The sequence below is a fragment of the Mustelus asterias genome, chromosome 10 (assembly GCF_964213995.1).
Source record: "Mustelus asterias chromosome 10, sMusAst1.hap1.1, whole genome shotgun sequence".
Taxonomy (NCBI): domain Eukaryota; kingdom Metazoa; phylum Chordata; class Chondrichthyes; order Carcharhiniformes; family Triakidae; genus Mustelus; species Mustelus asterias.
In genome coordinates this window covers 13,552,246-13,566,390 of record NC_135810.1, presented here as the reverse complement: position 1 = coordinate 13,566,390, position 14,145 = coordinate 13,552,246, and the positions used below count along the sequence as shown (strand labels likewise).

General features: G+C 45.1%; 1 protein-coding gene across 2 annotated transcripts in view; it reads left to right on the top strand.

Annotated features, from left to right (window-relative positions):
* The window catches only part of tbc1d4 (TBC1 domain family, member 4), a 277,707-nt gene that overhangs the window by 147,539 nt on the left and 116,023 nt on the right, over nt 1-14,145 (top strand). The gene's annotated exons all lie outside the window — the stretch shown is intronic.

Sequence of the window (14,145 nt, the reverse complement as noted above, 5' to 3'; positions counted from 1 at the left end):
GTCATTGCAAAACATCTAAAACTAGACAGCCATTGGAGGGAGGAGAGAGAATCATACCTTGAGTTCTGTTGTTTGCTTCTATAAGACGTTCTATAAATATGTGAAGAGTAAAAGGATGAGACGTGAAGGAATAGGGCCTATAAAAGGTGAAGGCGGGAAAATCTGTATGGAACCAGTAGAAATGGCAGAGATGCTTAATGAGTATTTTGCCTCGGTTTTCACAGAGGAGAAGGACCTAGGTGGATGTACTGCGGGCTTGCGGTGGACTGAAAAGATTGAGTATGTGGACTTTAAGAAAGGTTGTGTTGGAATCTTTGAATGGCATCAAGATAGATAAGTCGCCGGATCCAGATGGGATGTACCCCAGGTTACTGTGGGAGGCGAGGGAAGAGATTGCAGAGCCTCTGGCGATGATCTTTGCGTTGTCGATGGACACGGGAGCGGTGCCGGAGGATTGGAGGATTGCGGATGTGGTTCCTATTTTCAAGAAGGGGAATAGGGATAGCCCAGGAAATTACCGACCGGTGAGTCTAACCTCAGTGGTTGGTAAGCTGATGGAGAAGATCCTGAGGGACAAGATTTATGAGCATTTAGAGAGGTTTAGTATGCTCAAGAATACTCAACATGGCTTTGTCAAAGGCAGATCGTGCCTTACGAGCCTGATGGAGTTCTTTGAAAATGAGACTAAACACATTGACGAAGGGAAAGCGGTAGATGTGGTTTATATGGATTTTAGCAAGGCGTTCGATAAGGTCCCCCATGCAAGGCTTCTATAAAAAGTGAGAGGGCATGGGATCCAAGGTGCTGCTGCCCTGTGGATCCAGAACTGGCTTGCCCAAAGGAGGCAGAGAGTGTATATAGATGGGTCTTTTTCTAAATGGAGGTCGGTCACCAGTGGTGTGCCCCAGGGATCTGTTCTGGGACCCTTGCTGTTTGTCATTTTCATAAATGACCTGGCTGAGGAAACGGAGCGATGGGTTGGTAAGTTTGCCGACGACACGAAGGTTGGTGGGGTTGTGGATAGTCTGGAGGGATGTCAGAAGTTACAGAGGGACATAGATAGGATGCAAGACTAGGCGGAGAAGTGGCAGATGGACTTCAACCCAGATAAATGCGTAGTGGTCCATTTTGGCAGGTCAAATGGGATGAAGGAGTACAATATAAAGGGAAAGACTCTTAGTACGGTAGAGGATCAGAAGGACCTTGGGGTCCGGGTCCATAGGACTCTAAAATCGGCCCCGCAGGTGGAGGAGGTGGTTAAGAAGGCGTATGGTGTGCTGGCCTTTATCAATCGAGGGATTGAGTTTAGGAGTCCGGGGATAATGATGCAGCTATATAAGACCCTCGTCAGACCCCACTTGGAGTACTGTGCTCAGTTCTGGTCGCCTCATTACAGGAAGGATGTGGAAAAGATTGAAAGGGTGCAGAGGCGATTTACAAGGATGTTGCCTGGATTGAGTGGCATGCCTTATGAGGATAGGCTGAGGGAGCTCGGTCTTTTCTCCTTGGAGAGACGTAGGATGAGAGGAGACCTAATAGAGGTATATAAGATGTTGAGAGGCATAGATCGGGTGGACTCTCAGAGGCATTTTCCCAGGGTGGAAATGTCTGCTATGAGAGGACACAGGTTTAAGGTGCTGGGGTTTAGGTACATGGGAAATGTTAGGGGGAAGTTTTTCACGCAGAGGGTGGTGGGCGAGTGGAATCAGCTGCCGTCAGTGGTGGTGGAGGCAAACTCAATAGAGTCTTTTAAGAGACTCCTGGATGAGTACATGGGACTTAATAGGATGGAGGGTTATAGGTAGGCCTAAAAGGTAGGGATATGTTTGGCACAACTTGTGGGGCCCAAGGGCCTGTTTTGTGCTGTAGTTTTTCTATGTTTTTATGTTACCTGGTGAGTAAAGTTCACTGAGTGATGACTTCCATACCATGATACAGATAGGTGTAGTAATTCACACAGAATTTACACTCTTTAAACAGGCCATTCAGCCCAATTTGTTTGTGCCAGTGTTTGTGCCATCCTCCTCCCATCTTATATCATCGAATATTTTTAACATTTCCTTCTTTCTCTTTCTTTTATTCATTTCTTTGGGTATGGGTGTCGCTAGCTGGGCCAGCATTTATTGCCCATCCCTAACTGCCCTCCATTTAAGAGGGCATTTGAGAGTCAACCACATTGCTATATGAGTCAGATTTAGGAAGATTTCTTTCCCTAAAGGACATTAGTGAATGAGATGGGTTTTTACAACAATTGACAATGGTTTCATGGTCATCAGCAGATTCTTAATTCCAGATATTTATTGAATTCAAATTTCGCCATCTGCTGTGGTGGGATTCGAACCCGGGTCCCCAGAACATTACCGTGGGTCTCTGGATTGCTAGTCCAGTGATAATATCGTTACGCCACTGCCTCCCCCTTCCTCCCTCATATATTTCTCTGTGGTTCCCTCCGTATAAGAAACCTATTTAAAATAACCAGTTAAATTTACAACATGGGTCATTTACGCTTGTTAGAAGCGATTTTCATTTTACACAGAAAGAATATGTTCAAGGCTTGTGCCTTTTTCAGATTACGCTTGGGGAGCCTATAGTTCCCTGTTGCCTTTTGCATAGAACAATCAGAGTCATCTTGCCAACCAATCAGCACCCTGGCAGTATAAATTGTTGTGATGGTTTGAAATTTGGCATTCTTCCATTTGTCCTGATGAGTGCAAGATGAAAAGATTCAGCTGCATGTCTGTTTTCAGAAAGAACATTAGTTAGGCATGTGCCTCCACAGACAGATTGCCCAGAATGTCTATCAGAGCGCTTTCCTTGCTGGCGGGTGTCCAAAGATAGGTTTTGGGATGGCGTGGGGGCCATCGAGGGCCATCGAGCTGTATAGCATTTGATCTTCAGTGTTATACAGGAGGTCCTTAAACGAGTGATAGGTCCCTCAGTAACATGTGCAAGAGCTTTACTGATTGTTTAAAGCAGTCTGACCAAGGCCCCACGAATCTAACAGTGAGCCCAAGTGTGCAAGCACATTTGACACAGGCCCTCCTGTTCTCAAGGGCCACATCCACTTTGTGCCCAGAAAATTAGAGCAGCAATTTTTACTCCATGGAGAGTGGCATGGTGGCACAGTGGTCAGCACTGCTGCCTCACAGTGCCAGGGACCTGGGTTCAATTCCCGGCTTGGGTCACTGTCTGTGTGGAGTTTGCACCTTCTCCCTGTGTCTGCGTGGGTTTCCTCCGGGTATTCCTGTTCCTCCCCAGTCCAAAAATGTGTGTGTTGGGTCGTTTGGCCGTGCTAAATTGCCCCTTAGTGTCAGAGGGATTAGCAGGGTATATACATGTGGTTATGGGGATAGGACCTGGGTGGGATTGATGTCGGTGCAGGTTCGGTGGGCCGAATGGCCTCGTTCTGCACTATAGGGATTCTATGATTCTTTGATTTGGATATCTGTTTGTGGAGATGGAACTAAAGGGGGTGGATTTCCCAATTCTAATGGCAATGTTCCAATAAATGAAACTGTGATTAACTCACAACCTTGCAGATGGTAGTGCACATATGAGAGCAGCAGCAAGATGTGGAATTAAAGACAGAAGCACCCAAGGAAGCACAGTTTCAGGTCGTTAACTCCGATTTTCAGCATTCATTGCTATATGGATGTGGGTGGCACTGGCCAGGCCAGTCAGTATATGTTGCCCATCCCTTGGGTACTAAGCCATTTTACCGTGTGGCTAAGAATTGACCCCAATCTCTCTGGGTCTGTAGTCTGCTAGACTGCATAAGGACAGCAGATTTCCTTCTCTAAAGGGACATTAGTGAACTAAATAGGTTTTTAGTGGGTCACCACTACCGTGACTAGCTTTCAGTCCCACATTTTACTAGTTGCCATAATTCCCCCAGAGAATTAATCTAGGTCTCTGGACTTCCAGTCCTGTAATATTACCACTAGCCACCATCTCCTCGAGCTCTTGAGCAACAAGTAGGAATTGGCCATAAGTAGAGAGACAGCTTTATGTGATGGCTGAAAGCGAGGGATAATTATACTCAGGATTTAAAGGGAAATCAATGGCTTGGGAATGTATCTGGAGATCTGGAATTTATTAGTTGTGCAGAAGTCCTCAGCAAGATCCAACAGCAAGAAAGATTTAAAATTGTTAATCTTGTGAGGAGACCTATAATCACTGCTGTTAATCCTCAAGCAAAGGAAGGATAGAAACACCATCCACTTTCTGCCTCTAATATAGCTAGACTATGAAATTAACAGTGTCCTCAAAAATCTATTTCAGTGTCATCCAATCTTGTCCCCTGTTTATGTTTGTTGACCATTTTCTAGAAGTAGCACTTTCATAGAATCATTGAATCCCTACAGTGCAGAGGGAGGCCTTTCAGCCTACAGAGGCTGCAACCACAGTAACCCCCACAGCTTTCCCCCTGGTCTTGCAGAATCTCACTAGCTGTTCTGTCTGGAGACAATACACATCTCTTTAACCTGTGTTGAATGCTCCCTCCACCCACATTGTCTGGGTCTTTAAGACCTGGCTGGTTGTAGAGATTTGCATTCTAATTAGTATTCTGTAACTTGATTTCTGTGTCCGTGCACTGTTTGAGAGCAGATATCCACTCCATCTGACGAAGGAGCAGTGCTCCGAAAGCTTATGGTATTTGCTACCAAATAAACCTGTTGGACTTTAACCTGGTGTTGTGAGACTTCTTACTGTGCTTACCACAGTCCCACCCAGGCCCTATCCCCATAACCCCACATATTTACCCTGCTTATCCCCCTGCCATTAAGGGGCAATTTAACATAGCCAATCAACCTAACCTACACATCTTTGGATTGAGGGGGAAACCGGAGCACCCGGGGGAAACCCATGGAGACACGAGCTGAATGTGCAAACTCCACACAGACAATCACCCAAGGCCAGAATCGAACCCGGGTCCCTGACGCTGTGAGGCAGCAGTGCTAACCACTGTGCCACCGTGCCACCCTTTTAAAAAAAAAATCATTTTTGTTTTGAATGAAATTTTTATGCGCAGATGTTTACTTCAGTGCTCACAAAGATGCTAAAGTTGATCACAGCACCTCCAGTGGGAAACTATGGCAAATGATGTTGTTAAGGGGCCTCTTAAACGGGAAAGGGGCTGATTTAGAGAGGGAATTCTGTCACTTGGGGCCTGGACAGCTGAAGGCATTGGTGGGACAAAGGAAATTGGGGATGCGCAAGAGGCCAGAGTTGGAGGAATGCAGAGGTCATGGAGCGCTGTAAGGCTGGAAGAGGTGATAGAGATAAGGAGGGGGCGAGACCATGGAGGGATTTGAACATGACAGGAGTTTTCTTTCAACACACACTGCTGCACAGGAAGAACGATTTTGATTCGATTTGATTTGATTTATTATTGTCACACGTATTGGGATACAGTGAAAAGTATTGTTTCTTGCGCGCTATACAGACAAAGCATACCATTCATAGAAAAGGAAAGGAGAGAGTGCAGAATGTAGTGTTACAGTCATAGCTAGGGCGTAGGGAAAGATTAACTTAATGCGACATAGGTCCATTTAAAAAGTCTGACAGCAGCAGGGAAGCTCCAGGGTCCTAAGGATCGCCAAATCTGTAAAATATTGGATTAAAGCATTGTTAGAGAGTTTAAAAGAGTTAGAATAAAGTTTTAGAAGCATAGAACGAGAGTAAAAGATAGAATTAGAAGGTATGCTGGGCACAGCTTGCAAGAAGTCGCCACGTTCCGGTACCATCTTGAGACGAGATCTGATTGAGCTGCCCATATTCCTGGGATGATTGACCACAAAAACCACATTACAGGAGGATTTGGAGAGGGTGCAGAAGAGGTTTACCAGGATGCTGCCTGGATTAGAGGGTATGAGTTATAAGGAGAGGCTGGACAAACTAGGGTTGTTTTCTCTGACATGATGAAGGCTGAGGGGAGACCTGATAGAAGTCTATAAAATTATGAGAGACATAGAAAGGGTTAACAGTCAGAATCTTTTTCCCACAGTTGAAATGTCTACTACTAGGGGGCATTAAAGTGGGAGGGGGAAAGTTCAAACGAAATGCGAGGGGCAAGGTTTACTCAGAGAGTGGTAGGTGTCCGGAACACGCTGCCAGCGGTGCTGGTGGAGGCAGATACGATAGGGGCGTTTAAGCGGCTTTGAAATAAGGACATGAATATGCAAGGAATAGAGGGAAGGCAGAAGGGATTAGTTTAATTTGGCGTCATGTTTGGCACAACATCGTGGGCCGAAGGGCCTGTTCCTGTTCTATGTTAAATCTCTTCCAGCTTCCAAACAAAGCCTGGGGAAGAAAGCTGTGATGATTTTTCCAACTTTGATAGGAAGAATAGAGGCGTAGACTATTTCTAAATGAGGAAAGGCTTCAGAAATCTGAAGCACAAAGGGACTTGGGAGTCCTGGGCCAGGACTCTCTTAAGGTTAGATGCAGGTTCAGTCGGCAGTTAGGAAGGCAAATTCAATGTTAGCATTCATTTTGAGAGGGCTAGAATACAAGAGCAGGGATGTACTGCTGAGGCTGTATAAGGCTCTGGTCAGACCCCATTTGGAATATTGTGAGCAGTTTTGGGCTCCATACCTAAGGAAGGATGTGCTGGCCTTGGAAAAGGTCCAGAGGAGCTTCACAAGAATGATTCCAGGAATGAAGGGTTTGTCATATGAGGAGCGGTTGAGGAGTCTGGGTCCATACTTGATGGAGTTTAGAAGGACAAGGGGGATCTAATTGAAACTTACAGAATACTGAGAGGCCTACATAGAGTGGACATAGAGAGGATGTTTCCACTCGTGGGAGAGACTAGAACACGAGGGTACAATCTCAGAGGGAAGGGACGCTCCTTTAAAACCGAGATAGGAGGAATTTCTTCAGTCAGAGGGTGGTGAATGTGTGGAACTCATTGCCACAGGTGGCTGTGGAGGCCAGGTCATTGAGTGTCTTTAAGACAGATAGATAAGTTCTTGATCAATAAAAGGATCAAGAGTTACAGGGAGATGGCAGGAGAATGGGCTTGAGAAACTTATCAGCCATGATTGAATGTGGAGCAGACATGATGGGCTGATTGGCCTAATTCTGCTCCTATATCTTATGGTCTTATGGACTAAAGTATGGATGAGAGTAAATCAAAATCACTTGTATTCTTTTTGGTTTGATTTGATATGATTTATTATTGTCACATGTATTGTCACATTGTTACAGTGAAAAGTATTGTTTCTTGCACGCTATACAGACAAAGCATACTGTTCATGGACGAGGAAACGATGGAGTGCAGAATGTAGTATTACAGTCATAGCTAGGGTGTAGAGAAAGATCAACTTAATGCAAGGTAAGTCCAGTCAAAAGTCTGATGGCAACAGGGAAGAAGCTGTTCTTGATGTACCTGACCTCTGAGTTTTGTATCTTTTTCCCGACGGAAGAAGGTGGAAGAGAGAATGTCCAGGGTGCGTGGCATCCTTAATTATGCTGGCTGCTTTGCCGAGGCAGCGGGAAGTGTAGACTGAGTCAATGGGTGGGAGGCTGATTTGTATGATGGATTGGGCTACATTCACAATCTTTTGTAGTTTCTTGCGATCTTGGGCAGAGCAGGAGCCATACCAAGCTGTGATACAACCAGAAAGAATGTTTTCTATGGTGCATCTGTAAAAGTTGGTGAGAGTCGTAGCTGACATGCCAAATTTCCTTAGTCTTCTGAGAAAGAAGAGGCGTTGGTGGGCTTTCTTAACTATAGTGTTGGCATGGGGGGACCAGGACAGGTTGCTGGTGATCTGGACACCTAAAAACTTGAAGGCCTCGACAATTTCTACTTCGTCCTTGTTGATGTAGACAGGGGCATGTTCTCCACTACACTTCCTGAAGTCGATGACAATCTCCTTCGTTTTGTTGACATTGGGGGAGGGATTATTGTTGCCGCACCAGTTCACCAGATTCTCTATCTCATTCCTGTACTCTGTCTCGTCATTGTTTGAGATCCGACCCACTACGGTGGTGTCGTCAGATTCTATAAACTGAGCAATGATATTAACATTTCTGGAACATACATCTGATGCGGAGAGGTAAATTTAAACAAATTGAAGAAACTGAAATACCAGACAAGATATAAATTGGAGGAGATTCTGATTCACAGCCACAATTGGATGATTCAGCCTGCGCAAACACTGAAAGAAAAGGAACCAACATATTTTACTTTGCTGGAGGCTAATCCAATATTCTGTCATTCAGTAACTCAGCCCTCACTTTTATCGAGCAACTTGATGATATAATCGAGTTGCAGTGTTATTGTCCGCGAGTCTGCATTTGTCAAGCAGCTGATATGGGATAGGGAAGATAACTATAATTTATACCGTGCCTTTGTAATAAGTCCTCAGAGACGGAAGTCCCTTTACCAAAATTCCTTTATTTACAAGATCCAACAACGCTACACAGAGTGCTCTTGGTATGCAATCTATATCCGGAGTGCCAGAGGAACTGACACTCCTGTTTCAGTAAAGAACATAGAACATTACAGCGCAGTACAGGCCCTTCGGCCCTCGATGTTGCGCCGACCAGTGAAACCAATCTAAAGCCCATCTAACCTACACTATTCCAATATCATCCATATGTTTATCCAATGACCATTTAAATGCCCTTAATGTTGGCGAGTCCACTACTGCTGCAGGCAGGGCATTCCATGCCCTTACCACTCTCAGTGAAGAACCTACCTCTGACATCTGTCTTATATCTATCACCCCTCAATTTAAAGCTATGTCCCCTCGTGCTAGCTATCACCATCCGAGGAAAAAGGCTCTCACTATCCACCCTATCTAATCCTTTGATAATCTTGTATGCCTCTATTAAGTCACCTCTTAACCTTCTTCTCTCTAACGAAAACAACCTCAAGTCCCTCAGCCTTTCCTCATAAGAGCAAGCCGCTCCCTGATTGGACCATCAATTTGGCCCTTAATCAGGGAGTTCATATTCAAGCAGACCAACCTCAATTGCCTGATTAAAATCATTACAGTCTTTCACACCTCAGAACATTCTGACAGCAAATGAAGTACTTTTTGAAATGTAGTCACTGTTGTAATGTTGGAAATGCAGCAGCCATTTTGTGCACAGCAAGCTCCCAGAGAATGCAATGTGATAAAGACCAGATCATCTGTTTTTTATAATAGATATTGGCCATGACACCAGGGAGAATTTCCCTACTCTTTTATTTCAAATGGCATCATGAGATCTTTGATGACTTACCTTGAAAGTGTGGACAGGATGACAGCTTAATATCCCATTTGAAAAATAGGACCTTAGACGGTGCAGCACTCTGTCAATACTGCACTCAAATAGCTTGTAGCTTGAGGGGTATCACTCCACATCAAGCATGGCTGACCAGGAGTCTCTCCCACTCTTACCACCTGCCATTGGTGTATTGGAAGAATTTTACAGGTTGACACACTCAACCTGTTTGGCCGCACTATGAAGACACCTTCCTTGACCATCAAGTGCTGGAGCGGGACTTGAACCCAGAGCTTCAGATTCAGAGGCAGCGACACTAATACAAAAATCACAGCGGTCATACTAAAACTTTACAAATCACTAGCTATAGGCCTCAGCTAGAGTATTGAATTTCTGGGCACCACAGTTTCAGAAAGGTGTCAGATTCCTTGGAGAGAATATAGAGGACATTTACTAGGGTAGGGATGAAGGATTTCAGTTATCTGGCAGAGTGGAGAAGCTGGGAGTGTCTTCTTCAGAGCACGGAAGGTTAAGGGGTGACCTGATAGGTTCACAACTCTGAGGAGCTTGATAGAACAAGTCGGCAGGTGCGTTGGAAAGCAGAAGTCACAAGACCTAAAATAATTGGCGAAAGAAGTTGAGGAGAAATGTTTTCATGCAGCGGATTGTTAAGATCCAGAGCACTATCTGAACTCAGGTTCTATCCAATAACAACTTACATTTATATGGCATCTTGAACCCAGTAACCTGTCCCAAAGCACTTCACAGGAATAATATGAAACAAACTATGACACCGAGCCACATAAGGATTATCATGCCTGCTGATCAAAAGCTGGGTTAAAGGGGTCATTTTAAAGGAGTGTCTTAAAGGACAAAGGCGAGGTGGAGAGGGCGAGACAGACAAATGGAAGGAGGGTGTTTCTGAGCTTAAGGCCTGAGCAACTAGAAGTGTGGCCACCTGCAGATTAGAATTGGAGGTGTACAAGAGGAGCACAGATATGAGAGGAGCACAGATATCTTATAGATTCTTGGAGATCTACAGCACAGACAACGGCCCTTTGGCCCATCGCATCTGTGCCAGTCAAAGACAAACAACCCAACTATTCTGATCCTATTTCCCAGCACTTGGCCCACAGCCTTGTATGCCTTGGCATCGCAAGTGCACATCGAAATACTTCTGGCAGCATGGTACATCCAGAGCAGATTACAAGGATAGGGTGGGGCGTGGCCATGGAGGGATTTGGAAACAAGGATGAGAATTTTAAAAGCAAGTCATCGCTTGATTGGGAGCCAGTGTAGCCCAGTGAGCCCAGGGGTGGTAGCAGAAACGGGACTTAGTGCAAGCTAAGACATGGACGGCTGCATTTTGGATGACCTCAGCTCCATGGAGGGTAGAATGTGGGAGACGAGTTAGAAGCGGCATGGTGGCACAGTGGTTAGCACTGCTGCCTCGCAGCGCCAGAGACGATTCCTGGCTTGGGTCACCGTCTGTACGGAGTCTGCACGTTGTCAGCGTGGGTTTCCTCCGGGCACTCCGGTTTCCTCCTATGGTCCGAAAGACATGCTGGTTAGGTGCATTGGCCATGCTAAATTCTCCCTCAGTGTACCCGAACAGTCACCGGAGTGTGGCGACTAGGGGATTTTCACAGTAACTTGATTACAGTGTTAATGTAAGCCTACTTGTCACACTAATAAATTAAAAACTTTGCGTGTCTTGGAATAGTCAACTTTAGAGCTCTTAGCAGCATGGATGAGGGTTTCAGCAGCAGATGAGCTGAGGCAGGGCAATGTTACGGAGATAGAAATAAGCAGTCTTAGTGGTGGCAAGGATATGAAATCAGAAGCTCATCTCAGCAGTGAATGCGATACTGAGAAATTTTCAAAAGGCGACAGGGTATGTACATGAAGAGGATTAATTTGCAGGATAATGGGGAGAAAGTAGGGCTGCGGGCACCATTTCACATAGCAGGCACAAACACAACAGAGCGATTGGTCTGCTTCTGTGCCATAAGCTTCGATGAAGTGCCGTGTACCTTCCCCACTGGGTGGAAGTGTTCCTGTGGCGCTAATTGGCTTGGTCAGCCAATTAGATAGATTGTGGGATCTTGCTGTGTGAAAACTGCTGCCTCTACAGCCATGTAAAGTGCTTCAAAAGTAATGAATTGGTTGTACGGAGGTTGAGATTGTGGCTGCGATAATCACTTTATAAAGGCAAGTTCTTTGCAATAGATTTTTCATGAAATCAAGCCAAAGATTAGAGCATCAATGCGGCAACTCAGCGAGACATAATTCTGCTATAAATACACACTGAGCCAGAAATGTGGGCTTGACCCTCTTGAACAGGAAACCAGTAGAACAATTAAATTGCTCTTCAGTTTTGCCGAGTTATGTTATTCGATGTAATGGGTCTGGAACTCCAGCTGAATGACATCATAATTCAGCAGATAACATCTGGAACATTTTTTTTTTTTGCCTCTCCTTTCTTTTCAAATTTGTAACTGTCACAGACATCCCTCCCACAACTGCATTTCTAACCTGGGGACTGCAGAAAGCAAACCATTTCAGTTCAGACTCCGGGTGTTTTGACACAGAGATATTCCTCTGCACGGTGCTTCATTCGGGCATTACCTCTCGGAGTTAGTCATGGCCCCGCTCTCCACTTGGATTAAAAAGGTACCAACTAATTTGATAAATACGCCTTGCGAAATCACTGTGTGAAGATTTCACATTTTTCTTGTGTTATTAAGTTTTCTTTTCAATCGTGAGCAAGTTATATTTATTGAAGTTTTGTCTGGAAGTGGTTTAAAATGCTTTCCTTGTCACAAATTTCTCTTTTTCCCTTTAATCACGATGACACAGTGGTTAGCACTGCTGCCTCCCAGCACCAGGGACCCTGGGTTCGATTCCCGGCTTTGGGTCACTGTCTGTGTGGAGTCTGCATGTTCTCCCTGTGTCTGCGTGGGTTTCCTCCGGATGCTCCGGTTTCCTCCCACAGTCCGAAAGATGTGCTGGTCAGGTGGATTAGCCATGCTAAATTCTCCCTCAGTGTACCCAAACAAGCGCCGGAGTGTGGCGATGAGGGGATTTTCACTAAAACTTCACCGCATTGTTAATGTTAGGCTACTTGTGATACTAATAAATAAAATTAAACTTAAACTTCAAATTTAATCAGAGGCTGTCGTGCACAAGCAAAAGGAAAGCACCTTCAGTGATCTCTGGGTGTCTCAAACGCTTTACAGCAAATTAAGGTCTGTAGTGTAGTCACTGTTTTACTGTAGGAAATGCCGCAGGCAATTTGTGCACAGCAAGCTCCCACAAAGAGCAGCATGATGACGATCAGACGATGCCGATTGAAAGGTGAATAGACAACTCAAAAAACTCTTGCGTTGCCGATTGAGGGGAGGACATCAGGGAGAATTCCTCCAACTTTACTTTAAAATAGTGCCGTGGCTTTTTTGATGTGGACCTGAAGGAGAAGATGGGGCCTCAATTTAATTGTTTTTTTTTGAAAGTCTTTTTATTTTATTAGTGTCTTAAGTAGGCGTACATTAACACTGCAATGAAGTTACAAACCTAGGTTCCTGACACTGTGAGGCAACAGTGCTAACCACTGTGCCACCGTGTCGCCCCACATTGTCATGTGTGCTTTGCCTGAAGGCAGGTCCTTGGCTCAAAATCTTTCTCTGTCTCTCTATCCTGTAAGAAGTCTCATAACACCAGATTAAAGTCCGACAGGTTTATTTGGTAGCAAAAACCATTAGTTTAAGCTACCAAATAAACCTGTTGGACTTTAACCTGGTGTTGTGAGACTTCTTACTGTGTTTACCCCAGTCCAACGCCGGCATCTCCACATCATCTCTATCCTGTGCCAGTCCTTCTCATTTCCCAATAGCTTCTTTCAATTTTCAAGTCGTCTTTTCTTCTTCCTTTTCCTTAAGACCTTTTACAAATCCATTTCCATAGAACAATAGAAAGGTTACAGCGCAGAAGGAGGCCATTTGGCCCATTCTTGTCCATGCCAGCCCAAGGGCATCCAGATCCCCTTTCTAATCCCACTTTCCTTTCCCTCGGCCCATAGGCTTTACAGCACTTAAGGTGCAGATCCAGGTACTTTTTAAAAGAGTTTAGAGTCTCTGCCTCCACCAGCGAATTCCAGACACCCACCGCCCTCTGCATAAAAACGTTCTTCCTCATGTCCCCTCTACACCCACTGCCACCGATCTTGAATCCATGGCCCCTGGTTCTAGAATTCTCCACCAAGGGAAACAATTTTATCCCGTCCACTCTACCTTTTCCCCTCATAATTTTGTGCACCTCTATCAAGTCACCCCTTAGCCTTCTTTGCTCCAAGGAAAATTTCCTCTTAAGATGTGTCCCACCCAGTCTCTCTGTCTTTTCCTAATTATGTTCAACAAATTATTATGTTCATTCACTTTCTACAGTTCTTCTTCATTTGTCACTTTTTCTGTCCAGCTGATTCTTTCCATTCTCCTCCCAACCCACATTTCAGGAACTCTTCTTTCTGCAAGGTCCAAGGCTCACATCACACAACTCAAGCTCTTTATAAGTTGCTTTTTTGAGTTGTCTATTCACCTTTCAAGTTGGTAACCATCTCTTCTTACCAAACACGACACAGCATCTTTGACAGCACCGCACTCTCTCATGTGTTACCCTGGAAGCATCGGCCTTTGATTCAGAAACCCTACAGTGCAGAAGAAGGCCATTCGGCCCATTGAGTCTGCACCGGCAACAGTCCCACCCAGGCCCTATCCCCGAAGCCCTGCTAATCCCTCTAACATACACATCCTGGGACACTAAGGGGCAATTTAGCATGGCGAATCAATCTAACCTGCCCACCTTTGGACTGTGAGAGGAAACCGGAGCACCCGGAGGAAACCCACGCTGACACGGGGAGAATGTGCA